Source organism: Equus quagga, chromosome 3, assembly GCF_021613505.1.
Source record: "Equus quagga isolate Etosha38 chromosome 3, UCLA_HA_Equagga_1.0, whole genome shotgun sequence".
Classification (NCBI taxonomy): Eukaryota; Metazoa; Chordata; class Mammalia; order Perissodactyla; family Equidae; genus Equus; species Equus quagga.
Genome location: NC_060269.1, coordinates 28,777,221 through 28,800,516, shown reverse-complemented (window position 1 = coordinate 28,800,516; position 23,296 = coordinate 28,777,221). Strand labels below are relative to the sequence as shown.

Below are 23,296 nucleotides of genomic sequence, written 5' to 3'. Positions count from 1 at the left end.
TATTTGTTTCTTCTTTTTTTCCCCCCAAATAGAAATATCTTTTCAAAAATGATTTTTAAAGCAATAGGTATGCTCACTGTAAACAATTTAAATCATACAGAAGCATGTGAACTGAAAAGAAACTGCCGGGGCCGGCCTGGTGGTGTAGTGGTTGAGTCCGTGTGCTCTACTTCAGTGGCCTGGAGTTTGTGGGTTCAGATCCCGGGAGCAGACCTACATACCGCTCGTCAAGTCATGCTCTTAGTGGCGTCCCACATGCAAAGTAGAAGATTTGCACAGATGTTAGCTCAGAGCCAATCTTCCTCATCAAAAAAAAAAAAAAAAGAAAGAAAGAAACGGCCTTCTCCTTTCTACTTTCCGTTTTCGTATTCTTACATATAAAAATGATACATTCTTTCCATAGGTTGGAGTAATATGATTCTTCACTCAATAATATATTGGATGTCTTTCAATGTCAATACACGTTCTGGGTGTCTGAAAAGTTGGGAAATCCAGGGTAAATTTATTCTATTTTTTTAAATGTTCTAAAATACACATAACATAAAATTTACCATTCTAGCCATTTTTAGGTGTACAATGCAGTGGCATTTAAGTACATTCACAATGTTGTGCAACCATCTTCATTAAGAAAAATTTATTTTTAAACGCTGTTACTTATATTTTCAAATAACATGTTCAATATGTTGTTTTCGATCTTCAGACACCTTTTCAGATACATTTAAAGCAATGGGTTCAAATGACAACAAGAACAAACTAAAATAAATAACCTATTGTCCTATGTTTCCAAACCTCGTGGACCCTGTAGTGCTGGAGGCAGGCAGAGGGGTAGAGAAGAGTGAACAGGGCCCCTGTAGTCTTTGCTCAAACACTACCCTGGCACAGTATTTAACCTCTCTATTTTTCTGTTATTATTTGACTCTTCTTTCTTCCTACATCTTAGTGATCTCCAGAGAGCTTTACTCTTTTCTCTATCCTTGTAAACATAGCTTTATAAGTAGTTTCAACACAGACTTGCCTATGTGGTATAATTTGGAGGATAGCAAACCATCTTCCTTACTGACCTGCCATGTTGCTTCAAATTCCAACTTGACATTACTGCTTTGCAGAGCTGGCCTCACGGGTATGCAACCTGGGCAGTTGCACTGGTCCTCACACTTAGAAAGGACCTGTGCTTGGATTCATGTTCTACTGTTGTTGCTGTCTTGAAACTCTTAATAATTTTTGAATAGGGGGCCCTGTATTTTCACTTTGCACTGGGCCCCACAAATTATGTAGCAAGTTTCGCTCCTTTGGGAGAAAGCATTGTCCTTAGAAGGGCCTTATTTTAAGAGCAAATAATTTAGCTGAAAAGCATACCAACTTAACACCAGTTAACACCCATTTTGTCACATTAATTAATGTGTTAATTAATTAAGTAAGACAGCAGAGCTCTGAAGGACTGAAGCATTGAACCGCCCACCAATTCTTGGTGTGGAGAAGCAGCCTGCACAGGTCCAGGGCATGAACACTGGGCACCCTCGGGGCCTCTGAGAAGGTGGGTGGGAGGGGAAATGAAGGCACTATTGATCATGCCATTTATGCTAATTATACCTGTTTTAGAGTATTCTTCTTTAAAAGATGAGCAAAATGAAAGACACTAAATTATTCTACCTAGATTTCTAAAAGGTGATATTTCTATTCACCAAAGTCAGATGAGTGACTATAATAGTTTAGTTTCTAATGAAAAGCCAATGGCATTAGCAGTTATAATTATGTTTATAATATCCTTTTAGTATTTACAGTGAAAGACAAGACTTCAAAAATTTCTGAAATCTATGTTCTAGATAGTTTTCAGTCTGAAAAAGTCTTCCAGGTGGTATTAATATACCTTTAATTTACGTTGACTCAAATATGATTGGGAGGCAGTTTTCTCTATTTACTCGGTTTGTTTTGAGTCAAAACTGATATAATAATGTTCTTCAAAACAACATTTATTTGTTGGCCAAGAGTTTATGCCATATGTTTTATTTAATATTGTATTGTATTCATTTTAATCTGTTCAAAACACAAATTAGAACAAACATTTATGATGGTCTGTATCAACCAGCATATTTTATTGTTTTTTATTGTTTTACTGTAAAAGCAAAGAATGCAAAAGTCAACTGTTAAAATGAAAAGAAAAAAGACACCAGAGAACTCAACATATTTTCATTGAATGACAGTACAGATAAATGAGTGAATGAACAAATGAGTGAGTAAATGAATAAATGAATAAATGAATGAACGAAAGGTGCTAGGGGAACGAATGGAAGAGACATGTAAGTCAAGTTTGGATATATACACATAGGTTCCACAAGGTGTAGACTTACACATTCAGAGCTCCATCCTGCAAGAAGAGACTAAATCTGAACCATTATGGCTTACGGTATGCACTTCAGGTGAAGCTGAGTCTGTCCTAGTCATCGTGGACTGGATGGAGGACTGGAGCACAAGCTGAAGGCAACCATGTAAGGCAGGAGGTGGGCTAGCTGCCTCTGAGGCCGTCTGCCTAGCATTCTGCCCCAGGATGATGCTCCACAATAAATGGTGATAAATCAACTCAAATAAAATCTCTCTTTCAGGAAATATAAATGCCAGATATACCAAAAATAAGGTGAGTCATTTTAGGTAAGATTGCTACCATGAATAAGAGTCCTGATTCCTGTAGTACCTTTTACACAATCTTCTGAAGAATGAGCAGCTAGATGAGGCAACTTCCAGAGCCACCTTCCTTTCTTGCAACCCTGAGTTCCTACGTGTCCCTGCAACACATTCTATCATGGAAGGTGATCTGTGAGTGTATGTGTTTCTTTAATCCTAAACAAGCTAACTAATTCAGAACTTGTGTGTGTGTGCTGAGGAAGATTCGCCCTGAGCTAACATCTGTGCCCATCTTCCTCTATTTTGTATGTGGGTCGCCACCCTGGGTGATGAGTGGTGTAGGTCTACACCCAGGAACCAAACCTAGGCCACTGAAGCAGAGCACGCTGAACCTAACCACGAGGCCACGGGGCCGGCACCTGGAACATGATATTATTATAACAAAAATCTTACATAGACCAGGTAGAAGCAACCCAAATGTCCATCAATGGGTGAATAAACAAAATGTAGTAAATATAGAGAGTGGAATATTATTCAGCCTTAAAAGGGAAGGAAACTTTGTAAATGCTACAACATGGATGCACCTTAAGGACAGTATGCTAAGTGAAATAAACCAGACACAATAAGAAAAATACTGTAAGATTCCACTTACATGAGCTATCTAAAGTAGTCAAATTCACAGAGACAGAAAGTAAAGTGGTGGTTGTCAGGGCCTGGGGGAGGGAAAATAGGGAGTTGTTTAATGGGTAGAGAGTTTCTGTTTTGCAAGTTGAAAAAATTCCAGAGATCTGTGCACGACAATGTGAATATACTTAACACTACTGAACTATACACTTAAAAATAGTTAAGATGGTAAGTTTTATATTATGTATTTATTACCACAATTAAAAAATTTAAAAATTATTTTAAAAAAATCTGACATAGACTATTTAGATCCGAGGACCATTTGATTCACTGTAGCTGAAACTTCCTCCTTGTACATTTTGATCATGGTGGTTTATAAGGTGTCTCTAAACCCCTGAGGACAGTTATATTGCTTTCATTGCTGCTAAATTTTTACAACAAACAGAACCCTATTACTATGCAAAACATCAAATTGGGTTCCCAAATGGTTGCATCTTCAAATCCAAAAAGAATTGTTTGATTTTATATTTGGTTACTAACGCCTTTGGCTTTACAGTTTAAAATGCATTTTTACATGTTATCTCATTTGATTTTCACAACGACAAACCTCGGGGAAGATAAGATAAGTATTATTATTTTCATTTCCCAGATGAGAAGACTAAGGCTTAGAAAGGATATGTGACTTGTCATGAGACACACATCCAGTTAGCAGAAAACCTGAGTAAACCTGGATCCCCTAATGCCCAGGAGAGAGCTTTAGTACTATGAAAGTAGGGCATACAGTATGTACTGGTTAACATTCATCTTAGCAATCTTAAATTTTATATTTTGGTAAAAATCACAATCTCATGAGGAAGCAAATTTAGCTCTTAATCATGAGAATCCTATCTATGGGAATTATCATTTTTTGGACCGTGAAATATAACCAAGACACCTGATTCTGCTGGTGGCAACATAATTTAATTGTGGTCAAGGTCAAGGACATTTTACAGACTCAAACCTTTGTAAAGTGATGGCTAATTTACCTTTGCTTCTTAGAGCCCAGAACGTCGGTTCTGGGAGTCTGGGACTAGGCTTCGTCCATTTGAGTCTGGATCCCAGGGGACAGCAGTGGCGTCGAGGGTCATGCAGGGAAGGTACCCTGAGTGGCTATTCACAGGGTGGCGTTTATGGTATTCCCATTCTCTGTTCTATCAGTGTCTCTAATCAGACTAGAATGGAGAATGTTGTCTCACCCCACCCCTTCAGCAGGTAAAGAAGAAGGCCATGGGACTGTCATGAAAGACATGGCACAAACTTAAACACTCTCTTTTGTCTGAAGAACACTTTAAACATTTTCAACATTAGTGTAATGATTCAGGTCATATACCCTGCCTAATGAGAAAGCAAGCATACTTGGTTGTGTTGACCTACGAAAGAGCGCTGATGTTCACTGAATCGGAAATATTGGGAATTTAAAAGGTATTAGGCACAGTTTTGGAAAAGGAAAGTGAGACAAATCTAATTTTCAGACCTACTGTTGTCAAGGTAATGAAAACAAAGTCCTTTTGAACTCTTTTGTTCTCTCCATGTTTCTCAGCATCTTGCATTTACATGGTTTTGTCCTGCATACAAACCTACTAGGTTTGCTCCTAACAGTTTCAAGCTCTTTCACGCTTCCTGAGAAACACAGAAAATCGCCTGGATGCGCACTGAAAGCTTTAAACAGAAGAGGGCACTAACTCAGAGAGCTTCAAACATCATGCTCCCCAGAGATGTGAGAAAGGGAGAGAGAGATAGAGAGGGACTGAGAGAGAGAAAGAGACTGAGAAAGAGAAAGTGAAAGAGAGAGAAAGAGAGAGAGAGAGAAGGGGGACGCACAGGAAGGGGAAGGAGTGGGGGAAATGGAAGCAGAACGATAGAGGCACAGTTGATTGATGGGGATTCATAATCAAACCCAATTGCAACTGCAAATTAGGAAGAAGTGAAAATTCATGTGATTTCTGTTTCACGCTAGAAAGCAAGTGGGATTTGCAAGGTTTTGCAAGGTATTGGGTTTGAGATTTTGTGACTGATGCTCCGAAGAAGAGATTGACAGGAGAGAACTGAAAGAGGTAGATTGCATGCTGGGAATCTAAATTGTGTAAACAGAGGACACAAGTAATTGCTAAGATGTTATCTGTGTGTTCATTTTCTAAATATACAGACAAAGGCTAGATTATGATGAAACAAATAGTTTTGGTTTTCCTGCTGCTTAGTTACATTTTAATTTTTTTTAACATGAAATTCTTTTAGTAAATTCTGTAAAATTCTATTCTAGAAGGAAAACTACTATAGTTTGCTGTTTTTATCCACATTGGAAAATTCCTTTTCAAATATGTTGGGTAAATTATTGGGAGAAGTGTCAGAAGATTTAGCTTTTCTGGTTAAACCTAAAAAGTAAAACTTCACAAAATGACAGCATTGGAATAGATTTTAGGATCATACAGTTGAAAACAAATATTTCAGTATCCCATTGTAAGAGTAATTTCTTGATTTTTAGGTTTGAGGTTTTCCTTTTCTGGGAGAACTGCCCACATTGTCCCCATTTACTTCTCCCCAGGATTTGTAGACAAGGGCTCAGCTCTTCCTGCTGAAAGAAAGTCTGTCCAGAGCAGCACTGTCCACTGGAAATTTAGTGCCAGCCATGTGTATAATTTTCAATGTTTTGGGGCCGCCCTGTGGCTGAGTGGTTGAGTTCGCACTCGCCCAAGGTTTCTCTGGTTTTGATCCTAGACACGGACACGGCACCACTCATCAAGCCATGCTGAGGCAGAGTCCCACATAGCACAACCAACAGGACCTACAACTAGAATGTACAGCTATGGACTCCGGGTTCTGGGGAAGAGAAGATTGGTAATAGATGTTAGCTCAGGTGCCAATCTTTAAAAAAAATTTCAGTGTTTTATTAGCCATATTAAATAAAGTAAAAAAAAAACAGATGAAATTAATTTTCTTAATATATTTTATCTAACTCAGTATATCCAAATATTAAGTCAACATGTCATCAATAAAAAAAATTGCTAGTGAGCTATTTTACATTCATTTTTAGTACCAAGTCTTTGAAATTTGAGTTTTTATACTTACAGCACATGTCAATTGGACAAGCCACAAGGAAAATGCTCAAAAGTCACATGTGGCTCATGGCTACCATATTGGACAGTGCATGGCTGGAACATATTATTTTTTGGTCATGGAAAAATATGCAACCACTGAATTAAATGGCAAATTTAATAATGTATCTAAGACGCACTGCCATCTACAAATCTAATTCTACTTTAACTTTTTTCAATTTTTTTATTGTAGTAAAATACACATAACAAAAAACTTACCATCTTAACCATTTTTTTGCATCTGTTGCCAATCCTCCTCTTTTTGCTTGAGGAACACTGTCACTGAGCTAACATCTGTGCCAATCTTCCTCTATTTTATGTGGGATGCTGCCACAGTGTGGCTTCAGGGGTGGTGCTAGGTCCATGCTGGAGATCTGAACCTGTAAACCCCTGGCCTCCTAAACAGAGTGCGTGAACTTAACCACTATGCCACCGGGCTGGCCCCTATCTTAACCATTTTTAAGTGTATAGCCTACCTTACCTTTTAAAATAATTTCTTGAACAGTTACTAAAATACTGGATATCTTTTTCACTCAGAATGTTTACATATTTTTTCTTCTTTGCATATAAGAACAAGAAAGGAAAGTTACAATATGAAAGCAATTTTTTTCCCATTTTCAATAAAATTATTAAACTACTTTTGAAGTATATATTTAGGGAGTCATTTCTCTGCTATTTCTAAAAATGTCATAGACACAAAACTCAAAAAAAAGTCTAAGAGACTGTCATTTGAGGAACATTGGCTGCATTATAGCCCAAAAACAGAAGTTAAGGGAAAAATTTATAAGCGATTTACATTAATTTTGTAAATATTGAATTTAAATTTTAGTTATATGGACTATGTTATTAAGGATTTCACATTTCTCCATAACGGTCAACATAATGCTGCAAACTTTCTTTCATCTGATGTGGTTTTCTCTACTCTTCTCTTAAGTAAATAAATACAAATGGAACTAGAATATTCAGAATTTAGAAAATTGACTCAAATAATCCAGTAAACACAGATTTTTTTGTAAATTCAATTCTATTTTTCATCCAATTACAATTTTATATTCAGAATTGAGTGAATTGTATGTGAATGATGTGGTATTAACCCTTATTTGAAAAACTGAACTTTCATATTTTCTGAGTTGTATGAACTTAACTTTCATAAAACTTTTATATTTTTCAATTGTATAAAAAAAGTTTTGCCACCTCATGACGCTCTGAGCAGATGACCATGTTTTTACGAATCCATTGAACCCAGAACTCCGAAGTAAAATAGGAAATTCTCGAACACGTTGTTCACTGAGGATGCTTTAGTAGTTACCTCCGTCCTCACTCCTGCCCACCCCAGTCCTTTAGTTCGGGCACATCTAAAAGTCAGGGCCAGCATCAGATTCTCCTCCTATACTTACCCCACAGCAGGGATCTCTGGGTTAGATCCGATCCAGCACTACCTCAGCTGACTTGAAATGAACCCTCTGAACTTCCATCTCAATACCAAGAGGGTCAGTCTAGAACCAAATAATTTACTGTACTGTTTGTTCTTCTGCTCGTCTTTGCTGCCATGTTAACATGTCTCTTTTTTTCCCAAGATGTTCTCTAGACACTGCTTAGCTCGTGGATTTTCTTTCTTTGTCAATGTTCATACTTACCAACAAGTTTTTCCATTCGCTACTTCATAAAAAGAAAGAAAGAACACTGGCTAAAGATTCTCCTCGATAAAGAGAAGGATATCCGAGTGTCCCTTTAGGAGGGATCTGCCTAAAATCCTGCATATTGAATGCTTACAAATTTCAATTATAAAGTGCGTCTTAGTAAAAGAAAAAAACACCTAAAATCCTGCGTACGGTATAACAATATAGTGTAAATGCCTATTGTAAAAGAAAGCAACTGCTTCTTTCCTTTTTTTAGGTCTTTCTTTCCTTCTTTCCTTTCTTCCTTTTCCTCTTTTAAAAAATTTATTTTTATTTTCTTTTTTCCAGTTTTATTAAGATATAATTGACATGCAACATTGTGTAAGTTTAACATGCACAACGTGATTCGATATACGTATATATTGCATCTTTCTTTTCTAATCTCCATTTAATTTAAATGCCACTGGGTTCAGTAATGTCCAAGAAGCCCCTGCAAAATTTTGGGTGCAAAAAGCCACCACAAGGAAACTGCAGTGGTTGTACTTTATCTATGAATTCATAATTCTGCCCATTCAGCTAGTTTGTAGACATATAGAGTCTTAGTGGTACCCTCTACAAAGCTCTCTCCAGGATTCAGTGCTCTGAGTCCACAGAAGACTTGCCATCCCTCTCCAGGAAGAAGTAGTCTATGCTCTGAGTGTTGCTTTCTCCATTTCCCTTCTTTTGAACATTCCTTTTGAGAGAATGTTTATCTTATTATTATTTTTTTATGTTGTTCTTTTTTTTGTTTTGTTTCGTTTTGTTTTGAGGAAGATCAGCCCTGAACTAACATCTGCCGCCAATCCTCCTCTTTTTGCTGAGGAAGACTGGCCCTGAGCTAACATCCGTGCCCATCTTCCTCTACTTTATACGTGGGTCATCTACCACAGTATGGTGTGCCAAGCGGTGCCATGTCCGCACCCGGGATCCAAACTGGCGAACCCCGAGCCGCCGAAGCAGAACGTGCGAACTTAACCGCTGTGCCACTGGGCCGGCCCCATTATCTTATTTTTTTCCTCCACCATTGTATATTTAGATGCATTGAGGGTATTCAGATTTACTGGTTGTTTGTAAGTTGTAAGGAAATGAGGTGCCTCATCCATCCAGATCATGAACTGACATGACCTAAAGATCCCAGAGCTGGGACAAGGATATGAGCGGCTGTGTAGTGGCTAGGCATCAAGGACATTTTTGGAATTGTGTGTATGGGACAAAGTGTATTGTATGAATGTGTGTGGTGGGGGAGGCAGCAGTGAAAGAATGAACTAGATTGAAAATTTTTTTCTCCCAACATTTTTCTAGTCTTCTAGAAATAGCACCCCTGTGTTCAGTAAGAACTGGTCCACTCTCTCTCTATCTGTGAGGTCCATGGACACTGTGAGGATGCGAGCCTGAAGGCCACAATATCTCTTATGTAGCAAGCTGGCTTGAGAGAATAAACTTAAATACCAAGAGAAACAGAGAAGAAAGCTGGAGAGGGAGCATCCTGAAAGTTAGAGGTTTTGTTACAATTGTCCTTGCCTGTCCCATGGTTTGGATATGTAAGCCAATAAGTTTATTGCCATATTTGGCTAAACTGGCTCAAATCAGTTTTTGTCATGTGCCATCAAGAGTCCTGATAATTTAACGGGTGAAGTGCAAAGTTCTTTCTTCTTTTATCTTTTTCCAAAAATACTATGATAGTTCTATAACCTGCACCGCTAAGTCACTCTCAGCACATGCTATTCATACCAGGGTTACCACTGAGAATGATCTTTGCGTCTCAGGGGGGAGAGAGATCAACTTACTTTATAACTTAAAAGGACGTGGATTTATTCTCTCGTATTTTAAAACTTTTCCAAAATGGCCATGTGTTACCATTTACTAAGAAAAAAGGCTAACTTTATTCTAAAAAAGTTAAATCTTCAGTTAAGAAATAATAAGGTTTGTATTTCTGTCTGAGGGCCCTTAATTTCTAGTAGGATACGGGTAGGTGCTACAGTAGAGTAAAGCAATCTGTTTTAAAGTACTTTCCCAAATTTTGCTCAAAATTGTTAACGCAGCAAGGAAGTTTCCTTCTTATAATTTATTTCTGCTCTAATAGTGAAAGTCCTTTGCCTCGTTTGTAGGCTCTACTGTTTTAGTTAAAAATACTTACAATTTTTTTCTTATTTTGTTTAAATATTCATAATTTTGAAAATAAGGTACCTTCATCCTAATACTAATGTAAACCAGATGGGACTGAGGCCTCACCTCCCTTCAGAGATTTTGGAAAAGAGTGCCAGCATCCATTTATTTTATGGACTATCAGAGTTCAGATACTGCTTTGAGATTTTTTTTCTTTTTTCTTTTTTTTTTTTTTTTGAGGAAGATTAGCCCTGAGCTAACATCTGCTGCCAATCTTCCTCTTTCAGCTGAGGAAGACTGGCCCTGAGCTAACATCCATGCTCATCTCCTTCCACTTTATATGTGGGACGCCTACCAGAGCATGGCTTGACAAGCTGTGCATAGGTTCGCACCCAGGATCCAGGCCAGCTGGCCCGGAGCATGGAAGCGGAACGTGCGAACTTAACTGCTGTGCCACCAGGTCGGCCTCAGGACGCCGCTTTGAGATTTTTGTGCATCCCTCCAAGCTTGCTTACTGGGGGCTCCCTGTGTTTCTGCCATGGGCTACAATGGATGTTAGAAGCACTCTCCTCACTGTTTTGTACTGCAATTCCATACCCGCCAAGCACTTTGTGAGGATAATAACTTTGCCAAGGACTTGTGGGGCTGCTGGATAGATGCCTCTCATAGGGCACAGCTAGCTTTCTATCATCTCAATGGCTCCACCTCTACCCCCTGCCTCTCCAGCGCAATCAACAAATTCCTCTTTATTCCAGGCTGGACAGTTCTTCATACTTGGTCTCAGCTTCCAAGCAGGCTAAACATGGAATTTTCCCAACACGGGTGGGTCTCATACCTAAGAAAAGTGATCACACCAGTTGCTAGGAGAATAGCATTTCCCCATTCATTAAACCAAGAAAGAGGAGTATTTGATGCCTACCTGGGTTAACACAGCTCTGTCTGGCTGACACCTCTGTCATCCCATTGATTGGAAAGGTTGTTTTGGTGATGACATTGTCTGAGAGTCTTCTCTGTCTCTCCATGTGGTCTGTTTGAAAGCTGTGAACTGTGAAAGAGGAAAACCTTCCTAAATAAGTATACGCATGGGAAAAAAGTCATCTCTGATGATGGAGTCTTTTAACTAATAGACTATAGTCATATTGACTTCCTAAGCATTGTGTTAATTATTCGTCACCAAATTTTTGAGGTCAGATGGTATTATCTTTCTTTAAAAGATAGAAAACCTAAGATACAAAAAGATTTGTAATCGGTTACAAATCTAGGATTATGTATTTCTTGGTGTCCTGGCACCATTTCCAAGGTGATTTCAAAGCACAGATCATGAATTACTAGCTTTAAAGATCAGTTTCCGTAACACAAACGTCCTCAGTAAAACTCAAAGAAGCCAAAGTTAACATTTATCCCCAAGTCATTTACAGTCCAACTCTGGTACTTGAACAACTCCCTATTCAGGAAGTTATTCAGCACCACCTGGGGGAGTTCTCGAAACAAAGTATTTTGCAGAAGATGGTAAAGACAGCTAAAGAGGGTAGGAAAGTCATTCAGGAATTCATGAGCATACTTTTATTTCTTTATGAGCTTTTAAAAATTAAAATCAACATAATTCAATATTTAATATGTATTGAATTATGATTCAATAAAATCTATCATAATTCAATAGGGGTAAAACATTATCTGACTTTATGATAATTTTTTAAGTGACTCATATGTACCAGGAGTCACTGTAGGATACAAAGTTGTGTAAGATAATGTCCCTGTCCCCAAGAAACTTGCAATAGGAAAGATACAATAGTGCAATAATGATAATAATAATAGCCAACCCTTATAGAGTACTTACTCTGTGATAGGTACTGTTCTAAGTGCTTCTCATTTAATCCCTCACAAGCATATGAGAAAAGTGAGACAAAAAAACAAGTAATAATAATAGCTAACATTTATTGAGCAGTCATGTATGCCAGGACATCATTCTTTCTTTTCTTTTCTTTCCTTTCTTTTTTTTTTTTGCTGAGGAAGATTTGTCCTGAGCTAACATCCACTGCCAATCTTCCTCTCTTTTTATGTGAGCCACTGCCACAGCATGGCCACTGACAGACGAGTGGTGTAGGTCTGCAGCTGGGAACAGAACCCAGGCACTGCTGAAGTGGACAGTGCTGAACTTAACCACTAGGACACCGGAGCTGAGCCCCAGGACACCATTCTAAGTGCTTTACGTATATTAGCTTATTTAATTTTCATTTAAAGCCTAGAAAGTAGGTAATGTTATTTTAGAGATTAACTAATTTAATCCTTACAGCAAGTCTATAAATTAGGCCTTATTGTTGTTCCTTTTTGCCAAAGGAGGTATAGAGAAAATTAGTGATTAAATAACTTGCCCACAGGTATACATCCAGTAAGTGGTGGAGCCAGGAATGAAACAAACTTAGTCTAATGCCACAGTCTGTATCTTTTTTTTTCCTTAGGATTTTGATTTTGACATTTTAATTTCCTTTGAATATAAGCCACTTTTTGCAAGCTGGAAACAGAATCACACTAAGGCAATCTAGTCCTCAAGGGATCTACGCCAAGTCTCGTGATTTTCAGCAGAATGACATCATAATACAAGGTGCTAATAATGGGGTTATAAACTCTAAATAATAGCCACCTATCTACATTTTTCCTTAGGAAACAGCCAAAAGTCCAGTCCTTAAAGGCATGATATACAGTATATCTTGATCTACAAAGGACAGAATGACCCTAATTACATGCTGGCCAACCTATTGGTGAACCAGATCAGAGCTGGTCAAGGATTGGTGAAGAGAGAAAGTGTTTACATTTTGAAAACTTGCTCGAGGTTGAAAAAATTCCTGGTTGCTGGTTAATAAGAAAGCAAGTAAAAAATATTACAGATGCACCCACACTGACATTTGATTTTGCCAAGGTCTTCCACTAGAACACAAAGTTAGAGATGAGTATAGGGGATAAGATACTTAGATCTTCTCAAAATAAATTGCTTAGTAATAAGAAATTTGACACACCATATTCTTCCATTTGTCACAAGAACAAATTCACTGTGAGAACTATTTAAAGAAACGCTCCACTCTAAAAAGGGTGGTGGCAGCAACACCTTCCACTCCAGAGTAACCTCCTGCTTTCCCAGACAATTAACATTGCTACAGTCTGTATCGCAAACACTCTTAAATGACTTTCTCTACTATAAAGTCCCAGTATATATGCATTTAATTTACATGAATTCAACCACATGCAATGAGAGACCGAGATAAGAATTCAAACAGGCAGGGCAGTTCCTCTTCTCATTCTACTCAGTTGCCACATGCCTTGGAGGGAGCATGTTATGGGAGATGAAGAACTGTCTTGCTCAGTTCCTGTGACTGTCAAAGTGTGGACATTTCACCAAGTTGTGGGGGATTTTAGCTTTGATGATATTGTAGTGCTAACAATAGGGGCCTTCCATGCAGGCCAATTCATTTCATCTGGGGTGCAACAGTGATGTCTTTCAGTGTTGGAGTTGACCTAGGGAGAGCAGTAAGTTGCTCTCTAAATTGGCACCTTCTTAAAAATTTCCAGAAACTTTTTGGATTATAACATTTTTTTCTCTTGCTCACTGACTTTAGTGCCTAACCCCTGTATCAGATGTAAGGCTGCTGTATACAATGATTATAAACTAAGGCAAAATATAGTGTCAATGGCAAAGTAAGAAACAAAAGCTACCGTGAGTCAAAGGAGGGCAAAAATCTCACTTTTAGTTTGGGGTTGGGAGGTTCGTTGGGAGATTATGAAAAGCTCCATGGAGGAAATGATCTTTGAGATATGAAGGCTGTGTAGCTCTGACAGCCATAGCAAGGGAGGGAGTTATGTGTAGGAGGAGGAACTTGAGCAAAGGTACATGAGTTGGGAAGCTCAGAACATGACCAGTGGGTAGCCAGTTGTGGCTGGTGCCAAGACTCCATCAAGAAAAGTGGTGGGGGGCCAGCCCGGTGGTGCAGCGGTTAAGTTCACACGTTCTGCTTCTCAGCGGCCCCGGGTTTGCCGGTTCGGATCCCGGGTGCGGACATGGCACTGCTTGGCAAAAGCCTTGCTGTGGTAGGCGTCCCATATAAAAGTAGAGGAAGATGGGCATGGATGTTAGCTCAGGGCCAGTCTTCTTCAGCAAAAAAAGAGGAAGATTGGCAGTAGTTAGCTCAGGGCTAATCTTCCTCAAAAAAAAAAGAAAAAAGAAAAGAAAATTGGTGGGTTTCCAGAGAAGATACACGGATGGCCAACAGGCACATAAAAAGATGCTCAACATGACTAATTATTAGGGAAATGTAAATCAAAACTACAATGAGGTATCACCTTACACCCATTAAAATGGCTATAATTAACGAGACAAAAAATAACAAATTTTGGAGAGGATGTGGAGAAAAGGGAACCCTCATACACTGCTGGTGGGAATGCAAACTGGTGCAGCCACTATGGAAAACAGTATGGAGATCTCTCAAAAAATTAAAAATAGGAATACCATACAATCCAGCTATCCTACTACTGAGTATTTATCCAAAGAACACGAAATCAACGATTCAAAGAGATTTATGCACTCCTATGTTCATTGCAGCATTGTTTAACAAAGCCAAGATGTGCAAGCAACCCAAGTGCCCATCAACTGATGAACGGATAAAGAAGATATAGTGTGTACACTACTTAGCCATAAAAAAGACAAAATCACGCCATTTGCAACAACACGGATGGACTTTGAGGGTATTATGCTAAGTGAAATAAGCCGGACAGAGAATGACAAATACCGTAGATTTCACTCACATGTGGAAGATAAACAAACACATGGATAAGGAGAACAGATTAGTGGTTACCAGAGGGGAGGGGGTGGGGGAAAGGGTGAAAGGGGTAAACGGACACTTATGTATGGTGACAGATAAGAACAAGACTATTGGGGGTGAGCACAATGCTGTCTATGCAGAAACTGACATATAATAATGTCATCTGAAACTATACAATGTTATAAACCAATATGCCCTCAATAAAATAAGTAAGTTAAAAAAAAAAGAAAAGTGGTGGGAAGGAAGCCTGGAAAGATAAGCAGTGGGCCATTTTACAGAGGCCATAGTAAAGGAGGAAAAAGTTTTCCTTAACCCTCTTAGAGTCCCTAGCTGGGTCTGAAAAGTAAACTGATAAAGATTACCTGGAGAAAAGCATACAAATTTATTTAATACAGATTTTATCTGACATAGGAATCTTCATAAGGAAATGAAGATCCAAAGAAACAGACCTATATACTTTTATGCTAGGTTTGATGACGAGTGGTCAGTCATGGAGGAATATGATAGGTTAAGGAGTATGAAGTAATTGTAATAAACTGGGGGAAACTTAGCAAAGCTTGTTAGGATTCTTCTTGGCAACCTTCTGTCTTCAGAGATAAGGATGCTCCTCTCCTCGGGATGTAGAGAGGGCACCTCTCACAGGTGGGTTTTATGGCCTGTTTCAGGGAAGAAGGGGGGAAGGTGGGGAGGTCAGAGTGACCTTCCTGCTTCCGCTGTTTTATCAAACTCCTTCAGCTTAAAATATTCAATACGTCAAGGTGCCATATTTTGGGGCAGTGTGTCCTGAACCCCATCACCTTCAATGCTAAATTGAGGAGTTTGTACTCAGAGGTTCCAAATAATGACATCATCAGAGCTTTGCTTTAGGAGGATTAATCTGGCAGGGATGTATGAAACCAACCGGAATCAGGAACAGCATTAAGCATACCAGTTACAAGTCTAAAGCTGTAATCTGGAAAAATATGTCTTGTATGAGACACTTTGGTTTGCCAAAAATGGGAACCAAGTTGATGTAGCCTAAGCTGAAAAGGAGAGTATATTATAAGGGAACTGAGGTGATTCAGAGAATCCTGGGGCAGGTGGGCAGCTGGGCCTCAGGTTAATAAGCTTTAAGTTCAGGGCCTCTTACTTAGATTGACTGCTATAGAGAACCTGGGATGGGCCCCAGCGATACACTCATGTGGCCAAGTGTTTTTGTAAAATTTGTAAAAGTAAGACATTTTAACTATAGTTGGTTAAGATCACTGTCTTTCACTCTCTCATTCCCCAAGTGTGCACCAGCCACTGCTGGCTATGTTTTTTCTTGGGAGAGGGTTGGAAGCGGGGAAAGCTTCCTCCTCAGTACCTGAAGTTGTGGACTACTTCAGTATATGCAGCAGGTACATGTTTCCTTTCTAGTTTCATGTCTTTAGACAAACCAGTTCTAACCCTTAGGCAGAGCATTTAAACACACACGCCAACTTGGATTTCTCTTTGGGATCTACATATAACAAGATTGTTTTTCTTTTCTTTTCTTTTGCTGAGGAAGATTCACCCTGAGCTGACATCCATTGCACAATCTTCCTCTATTTTTGCTTGAGGAAGATTAGCCCTGAGCTAACATCTTGTGCCGATCTTCCTCTATTTTGTATATGGGTCACTGCCACAGCATGGCATGATGAGTGGTATAGGTCCATACCCAGACTCAGGACCTGTGAACCCCAGACCACCAAAGCAGAGTGGGCTGAACTTAACCACTACTCCACGGGGCTGGTGCCAAGACTGTTTTTCCACTGTAAAACTGTTCAAGCCTTGCAGCATGGTGCAATGACAAGTTGAGAATTCTAAAATACACTTTTTTGAAGATTCAGAAGAGAAACTTATATACAAACAACATGTAAAATATTTATTCAAAAGGATGATAAAACTTGAGTGTGCATTTTAACTGTAATTTGAAAAAAGATCTTGGAACATTTTAAGAAAACAAGTAAGACGAGACTCCTGATTTGGATAGATACGAAGGTTGTCTTCTTTTATCTTTTAAAAATTTATCTATAAAATTTATTTATTTATTTTCAAATATCTTTATGTTTTCTTTAGATAAAAGTTAAAGGACTATGAAACAAAAGTGACAAAGATGATGGCCATACTAAAAATAGTAATTCAAGATTGTAATTTCAGATTATGCCAAAAGCAATCATTCAAAGGAAAAGATAAATTTTGAAAATGAGTAATGAGTAAGCTCTGGGTTATTTCATACCACAATTGAGAAAGAGGAGTGAATTATAGGAACACATTGGCAAAAGATGTAAAAACATGGCTGATTTGATATTAAATAGCGACATCCATAGAGATAACATAAGACTCATAATCACTGCTCACTGAGCATCAAATAGCAAACTAGTTGAGTGTTTTCAATTCAAACAATATTCAAGATTAGTCACTGCATAAGAAAACTGGAATGTGTTGAAATCTTCTATGCGAAAGAAATGTGATGGAAGTTCCTTTAAATTGAAAACAATCCTAAAAACCTATATGACATTACCAATAACAGGATGTGAGGCTGAAAGAAACTTTTCTAAATTATCAGTAGCAAAAAATTTTAACCTTCTAAGCTAGAGGAAAAATTTAATTATCTTTCTATTCTCACCATAGAAGACAATAGTGCAAAATCATCATATGAAGAAACAACGAGAGTATTTAGCCTACGAATGCAGGAAAATTACTTTGGAGGCATGTCAGGCAGTAGATTAATTAAAAAAAAATAGTACAGTACATTTTACTTTTCCGAGTTTTATAATATTTGAAGTATTGATCAGCTTTTAAAAATCTGTCATTTTTTGGTGATTTATTTCCCTTTCTAAATAAGTATTCATATTCATACCTAATTTTGTATTCATCATTTTCCATTTGTTTAAAAGAGGACCCCCACCCCCTCCCCCGCCGCACCGCCAGATTGTATAAGCATCAGGCCCTACAAAAGTTGGATTCATCTCCAGCCACTGGAATGGAGTGGATCCAGAAGGCTGCCAGGAACCCACACACTTCTCTCTTGCTCTCTGTGTCTGCTTCTCTTTGTGGCTGAGCCACAGCGGAAGGGCTTTCCCTGCTCTCAGTTTGTGTATGGCAGACTGCGGCTCTCCCACAACTACAAACACACAAATACAAGGTTCAAGACACATTAAGAGACTAAGAACAAATATGACAGGTGCAGTTTAGATGAGGTGCACCTTGCTGGTTCAAGCAGTCACTTATAGCCAAAGAGAGCAAAGTTACGTGGAATAAGCATGGCTACTGGGGGCAGGATCAGGGCCTGCTTGTGAAAGCATGGAGCTGGCTCCTGAGCTAGTCAGCCCCTCAAGGTTGAATTAGAGGGGTTGTGAGTAGGAATGAAAGTATAAGAGCATGGAAGGAAAAGCTAGAGAGTTTCACAACTGATGAGATTAGAGTGGGGAGTAAAACAAGAATGTTAAATGGGAGGAACACCCTTTTGGCTCACTATGGGGGTGGGAGTGACAAAGTGAGGGTCACAGGGGAAGACTAAATTCTCAGATTGGTTGCAGGGAAATCAGTTGTTCCTCCCAATCTGGAAATTCACTTTCTTGGACTAATCCGTGGAGGCTTTGAGTTACATTTGATTAAGTGAGGCCATATTCCTTTTACAACATTTCAAAGTTCATTTGTTTGTGAGGACTTATATATGTATTTTTTGGCGAGGAAGATTGGCTCTGAGCTAACATCTGTGCCAATCTTCCTCTATTTTGTATATGGGACGCTGTCACAGCACGGCTTGATGAGCAGTGTGTAGGTGCACGCCCAGGATCCCCACTCATAAACCCTGCACCACTGAAGTGGAGCATGCAAACTTAACTGCTGCCCCACTGGTCCGGCCCCTGTGAAGATATTTTTAAAGAAAGATTTTACCCCTTTATAGCTCTTCAAGAAGATTTTTCATATGCTACCTTCATAATATTATCATTTCAGACTGATGTTAACTTTATAAGTTCTAAAATTAAAAAAAAAAAGTGTTTGTTACCTAGCATACTGAATGACCTTGGGCCTGGTAAATATATGTATATGTACTGTAATTTGTTTGCTCTTTTTTTCTAGACCAGATCTTTGAAATCTTTTTCCTACGAGAATAGAAACAGCCAGTGTACTTGGAGTACACAAAAGACTCTTGCTTTCTTATCTTACTTTTTCATTCCTTTACCCCATTCATTTATCTCACCCTAAAAACTTGGAAGACAGGATCCTCGCTAAGATATTTTTCTGGGGAGAGGGTGCCACAAAGTCAATCACATACACCACACTCCTGTGAACTACTCATTGATCTCCTTTCAAGCTATCTAGACCATTTACAGAAAAATCTACCGTTGCCATTTGAAAATTTTACACTCAAAAAGATTCAGTGTTACCCACTTGGTCTGATAACCAGATGTGCATCTTATTCAATACAAATTTGTCCCTTGTTCTTCTCAGCAACTGTCACCTAGAAGTTCAGTCCTTTAGGCCTGAGAGGCAGGATTTAGTGCTCTGCTCTAACGTCTAGTTCTGCCTAATTTAACAAGTATTATGTTAATGATTGAAAGGGGGCTAATGGCAAATAAAAATGTTAAGGACTGAAAACTTTAATAAGACAATCTAAGAATGACTAAGTTTTCCCTCATAAAAGTGTTGGAAAAATACCAAAATTGGCTTATAATAGATGTAAACCACCTTATAAAAATATATAGGACATCCTGAGGAAAAACTGAAAAGCAAAATAATTTTGAACATATGGATATGGCTAGCTGCCGACAAAATTGTAAAGTAGATAATTGTCTACATTTGAATCCACAATTTGCCTGACCAATTTTAGTTCTTTCCTGAGATTTTCATGACCTTTCTAATTTCCCTCCTCTGTCCCTGCCTCGGGAGATCCAAGCCTGTCTCTGTCATTCTATACCTGGCTTCCTGCGCCCCACCATCTCCTTCCCTCCCTCCCTCTCCTGCCCTGCCCTATCCAGTCAATTAAAGGAAGCCGGTTATTGCTAAACTCCCTCCTCTAGGCTCAAGGTCATCAACATTTCCAAAGACTTTCCTCTTCCCCAGCTTCCACATCAGTGACGTCAAAGAGGGACCTTGTAAAAATAAGAAAACCTGGATTCAAATTCCAACCCTGCTTTGCTGTATTAGCAAAAGCAAGTCACAATTTTTTTAGGCCTCAGTGTCCTTAACTGCAGGATGATTGGTTAGAGTAAATATATATAATATTCCTGACAGATCTAAGAGACTACAAGCGGGAGGCTAAGGCCTCCAACCTTGCCTCTTCCATCTGTTGAAGCTTACTTCTCTAGTTTGTACTGGCTACAAAGGGACCTGCTAACATATTAATTTTCTTTCCCCACTCAGGTAACCATATAAAAATGCAGCCTTTGTAAGTGGGCTCCGAAATTCTCTGTTAATAGAATGTAAGCCATTTTTAGGCTTGTTGAATTGTGAACTGGGCTTCTTCACCTCCCTCAGATCACAAGTTAAAGGGAAGGCCTATTGGTGGGAGCACACTGTAGGGAGAAGCTGGCCTGACCATACCTTCAACCTTCGAGATTACAACCAGAGGAGGAACAGGAGAAAGCTGAGAGAGTGCTGGCAGCATGAAGTTCGGGGCTAGCCTGCTTGGCTTTCCTGCCTAGCTCCACTACTCATTTGTTGGTGGTCTTAGGAAAGTTGTTATACTCCTTCAGTCGCCTCAGTTTCATGATGAACAAAATGATAATAATACCTTTCTGATTGGGTTGTTATGAGAATTAAAAGAAAAGATAAAAAGAAAGTACACATTTAGTCAACACTATTAAGATGATGCTAAATTTCAAAAGCGTTTTGTTGGTATTTTGGACTCTGACCATATAAGTACAAATATAATCAATTACTACACCTATTCATGGACTCTTGAATATTAATTTTAAGCATAGAATTATTTTTATATCCCTCTCTCCTTTATATTATGGGAGTTTCCAGTCTTTCATGCAGATTCACAATATTTTAAAACTCTCAACTCCTCTCCCCATTGACTCCATTCTTTTCTGTCTGGTATTCACATTTTAATTATCGTCCTCCTGTGACTCTTTTATCCTCCATATTGATAGGCTTCTTATCCTGGCCTTAAATTTCTCTCTCTGCTTAGCAGTCAGTGTCATCAGCAGATATGGAAAGTCTGCTCAGACACAATGCAGCAGACAGGAAGAACAGGATACAGGAGCCACAGGCTGGAGGAGAGGGAGTTTCTTGGCAAGGAGTGGAGAAGGGAGTGTCTGGAGAGAGTGAGATAGGGAAGATGGCCAGAAATACTCAACCATCTGCGGTAGTGCCTGCTACGTTAGGCAGAAAAGGGATGCCAAACGGAGGTGAGTAGGGCTGCAAGGTGGCAGCAGCGCCCTATGAATTTGGGGGAATGGACATGTGGCTGGTGTCAAGGCTGAAGCAGAGGGCAATACTTTTCATCCTTGATGTCTGAACATGAATAGTTGAAAGAAGGCTGCATTTTAGAAGTACTCGTGCTTAACAGCACAGGCTTTAGAGAAGGATTCAATCTCAAACTCCACTGTCGACTGGGTAACGCTGAACAAGCGGCTTAACTTCTCTTATCTTCAAGGTGAACTGTAAGATGAAGATAGTTTTAGGGAACTCATAAGATTATTCTTGTTATTGCTATTATTTACTATTACAAAAATGCTACCCACTCTGATTTGCTGGTCTGTAAGAAAAACTGCCAGGGGAAAAAAACGAATAAATATTGGGAAAACCAAGGCTTTTGCTTCACTTTTCCAATCTTTAGGGTGATCCAGGAGATGAATGGAAAGAAAAATTTCTATTAATTCATTTTAACTTAGTAGCATGGAAGAAATAGAGTTAAATGCCCTTAAAAACTAATCAGCCCACAAATATGGAAATTTATTTCAGATCTTTCCCCATGGAAGATATTTATCTTTGTGTTTCAATTAACAGCTATAGCATTTATCCTGAATTTTATTAAGAAATCAATTTTATTCAGGAACTTTAAAGATCAATATGATCTTAAATCACTAATAAAATGTCTTTATGTACATTTCGTTTGGACTTTTAATTTTATAATAAAGATAAGGAGGCAAAATCTGCTTACAAAAATTGGTTTTGACATTGAAAATACTAGAAATTCTAACTAGAATAAAGTGTAATCCATCTTAAACACTTCAAATATTGCAATAAAGCAATAAAATGCCCTTTAAAAGTAATTTGTGGATAGAATTAATAAAATGCTTCCAACTAAAGCACTACTGTGAAAGAGAAGTCTGCTTTTAAAATATATCAAGAACTCACATTATGAAATGACTTTCCGTACTTATTTTGCTAGAAAACATTACATGGTAAAATTACATGTGCAACTCACGAAGATTTAACTTTCTTTCTATATTCAAAACTTTATACTTTCCGCTTATTTTACCTGATTGCATTTGATGGTACAAATTCCATTCTCAAGAATTATTTAACTGGATTCTGGAAACTTCACATGTCCCCCCAAAATTATTTTTGTTTTGCTCATTCTCTAAAGTGGGCCTCATATAACTTATTTAATATACAATGTTTAAGTGATTCCGATTCATATAAGGCAACACAAAAAGTGAGTTTGGGGACTGAGTTCCTTTGCAGACCCAGAGTATGGGAGGGTTATAAATTATTATCTTTGCAGAAGCCCAGAAAGGGGCAGTGGGAGGGATGGACAGAATGGCTTACACATAAGGTGGGTTAACACCAGAATACAACTGGCCAGTTGCCTAGAATCACTTATTCTTTAAGGAGAGGCAAAATGAGATTTTTCTGGTTGTTCTTGCAAAGTTTCACTAGTTGTTGGTAACCTGGGCATGTGCCCATCTGCAATGAGGGAATCCAACAAGTTGACAGATTGTGTCAGTCACTCAAAATTCACTGCTGCAGAATGCCCTTGTGGGAGCCAGCTTCCAACATGGCCCCCAGTGAGCCTCATCTCCTGGGATTTATATCTTTTTGTCATGCCTTCTCACAATGAATTAGGACTGATTTGCATGACCAATAAAATAAATCACAAGTGGTGGGGTGTGACTCCTGAGGCTAGGTAAGGAAAGGTAGCACAGCATCCCCTTATTGTCGTGGACTACTCACTTTGAAATAAATATTATGAGGGAATATAGTCTTATTTAATTACCTATAACTCAAAGCGCCTAAGGATTAGCCCAAGAAAGAGAATTTCCAGTTTGGAAGGGGCAAATGATTTACCGGCTACCACTCAGAGAATTTAGTCTCCTGTGTTTCTCATGTTGGTGGGATTTTCACTCCCACCCCTACACTGGGCCATAAAGGGTCCTTCTCCCAT

General features: G+C 38.7%; 1 protein-coding gene across 1 annotated transcript in view; it reads right to left on the bottom strand.

Annotated features, from left to right (window-relative positions):
- The window catches only part of LOC124237528 (serine/arginine repetitive matrix protein 1-like), a 41,684-nt gene that overhangs the window by 13,329 nt on the left and 5,059 nt on the right, over positions 1 to 23,296 (bottom strand). The window contains exon 2 of the transcript XR_006888028.1: positions 11,058 to 11,183. The gene's annotated coding sequence lies outside the window, so the exon portion shown is untranslated. The remainder of the gene's footprint in view (positions 1 to 11,057; positions 11,184 to 23,296) is intronic.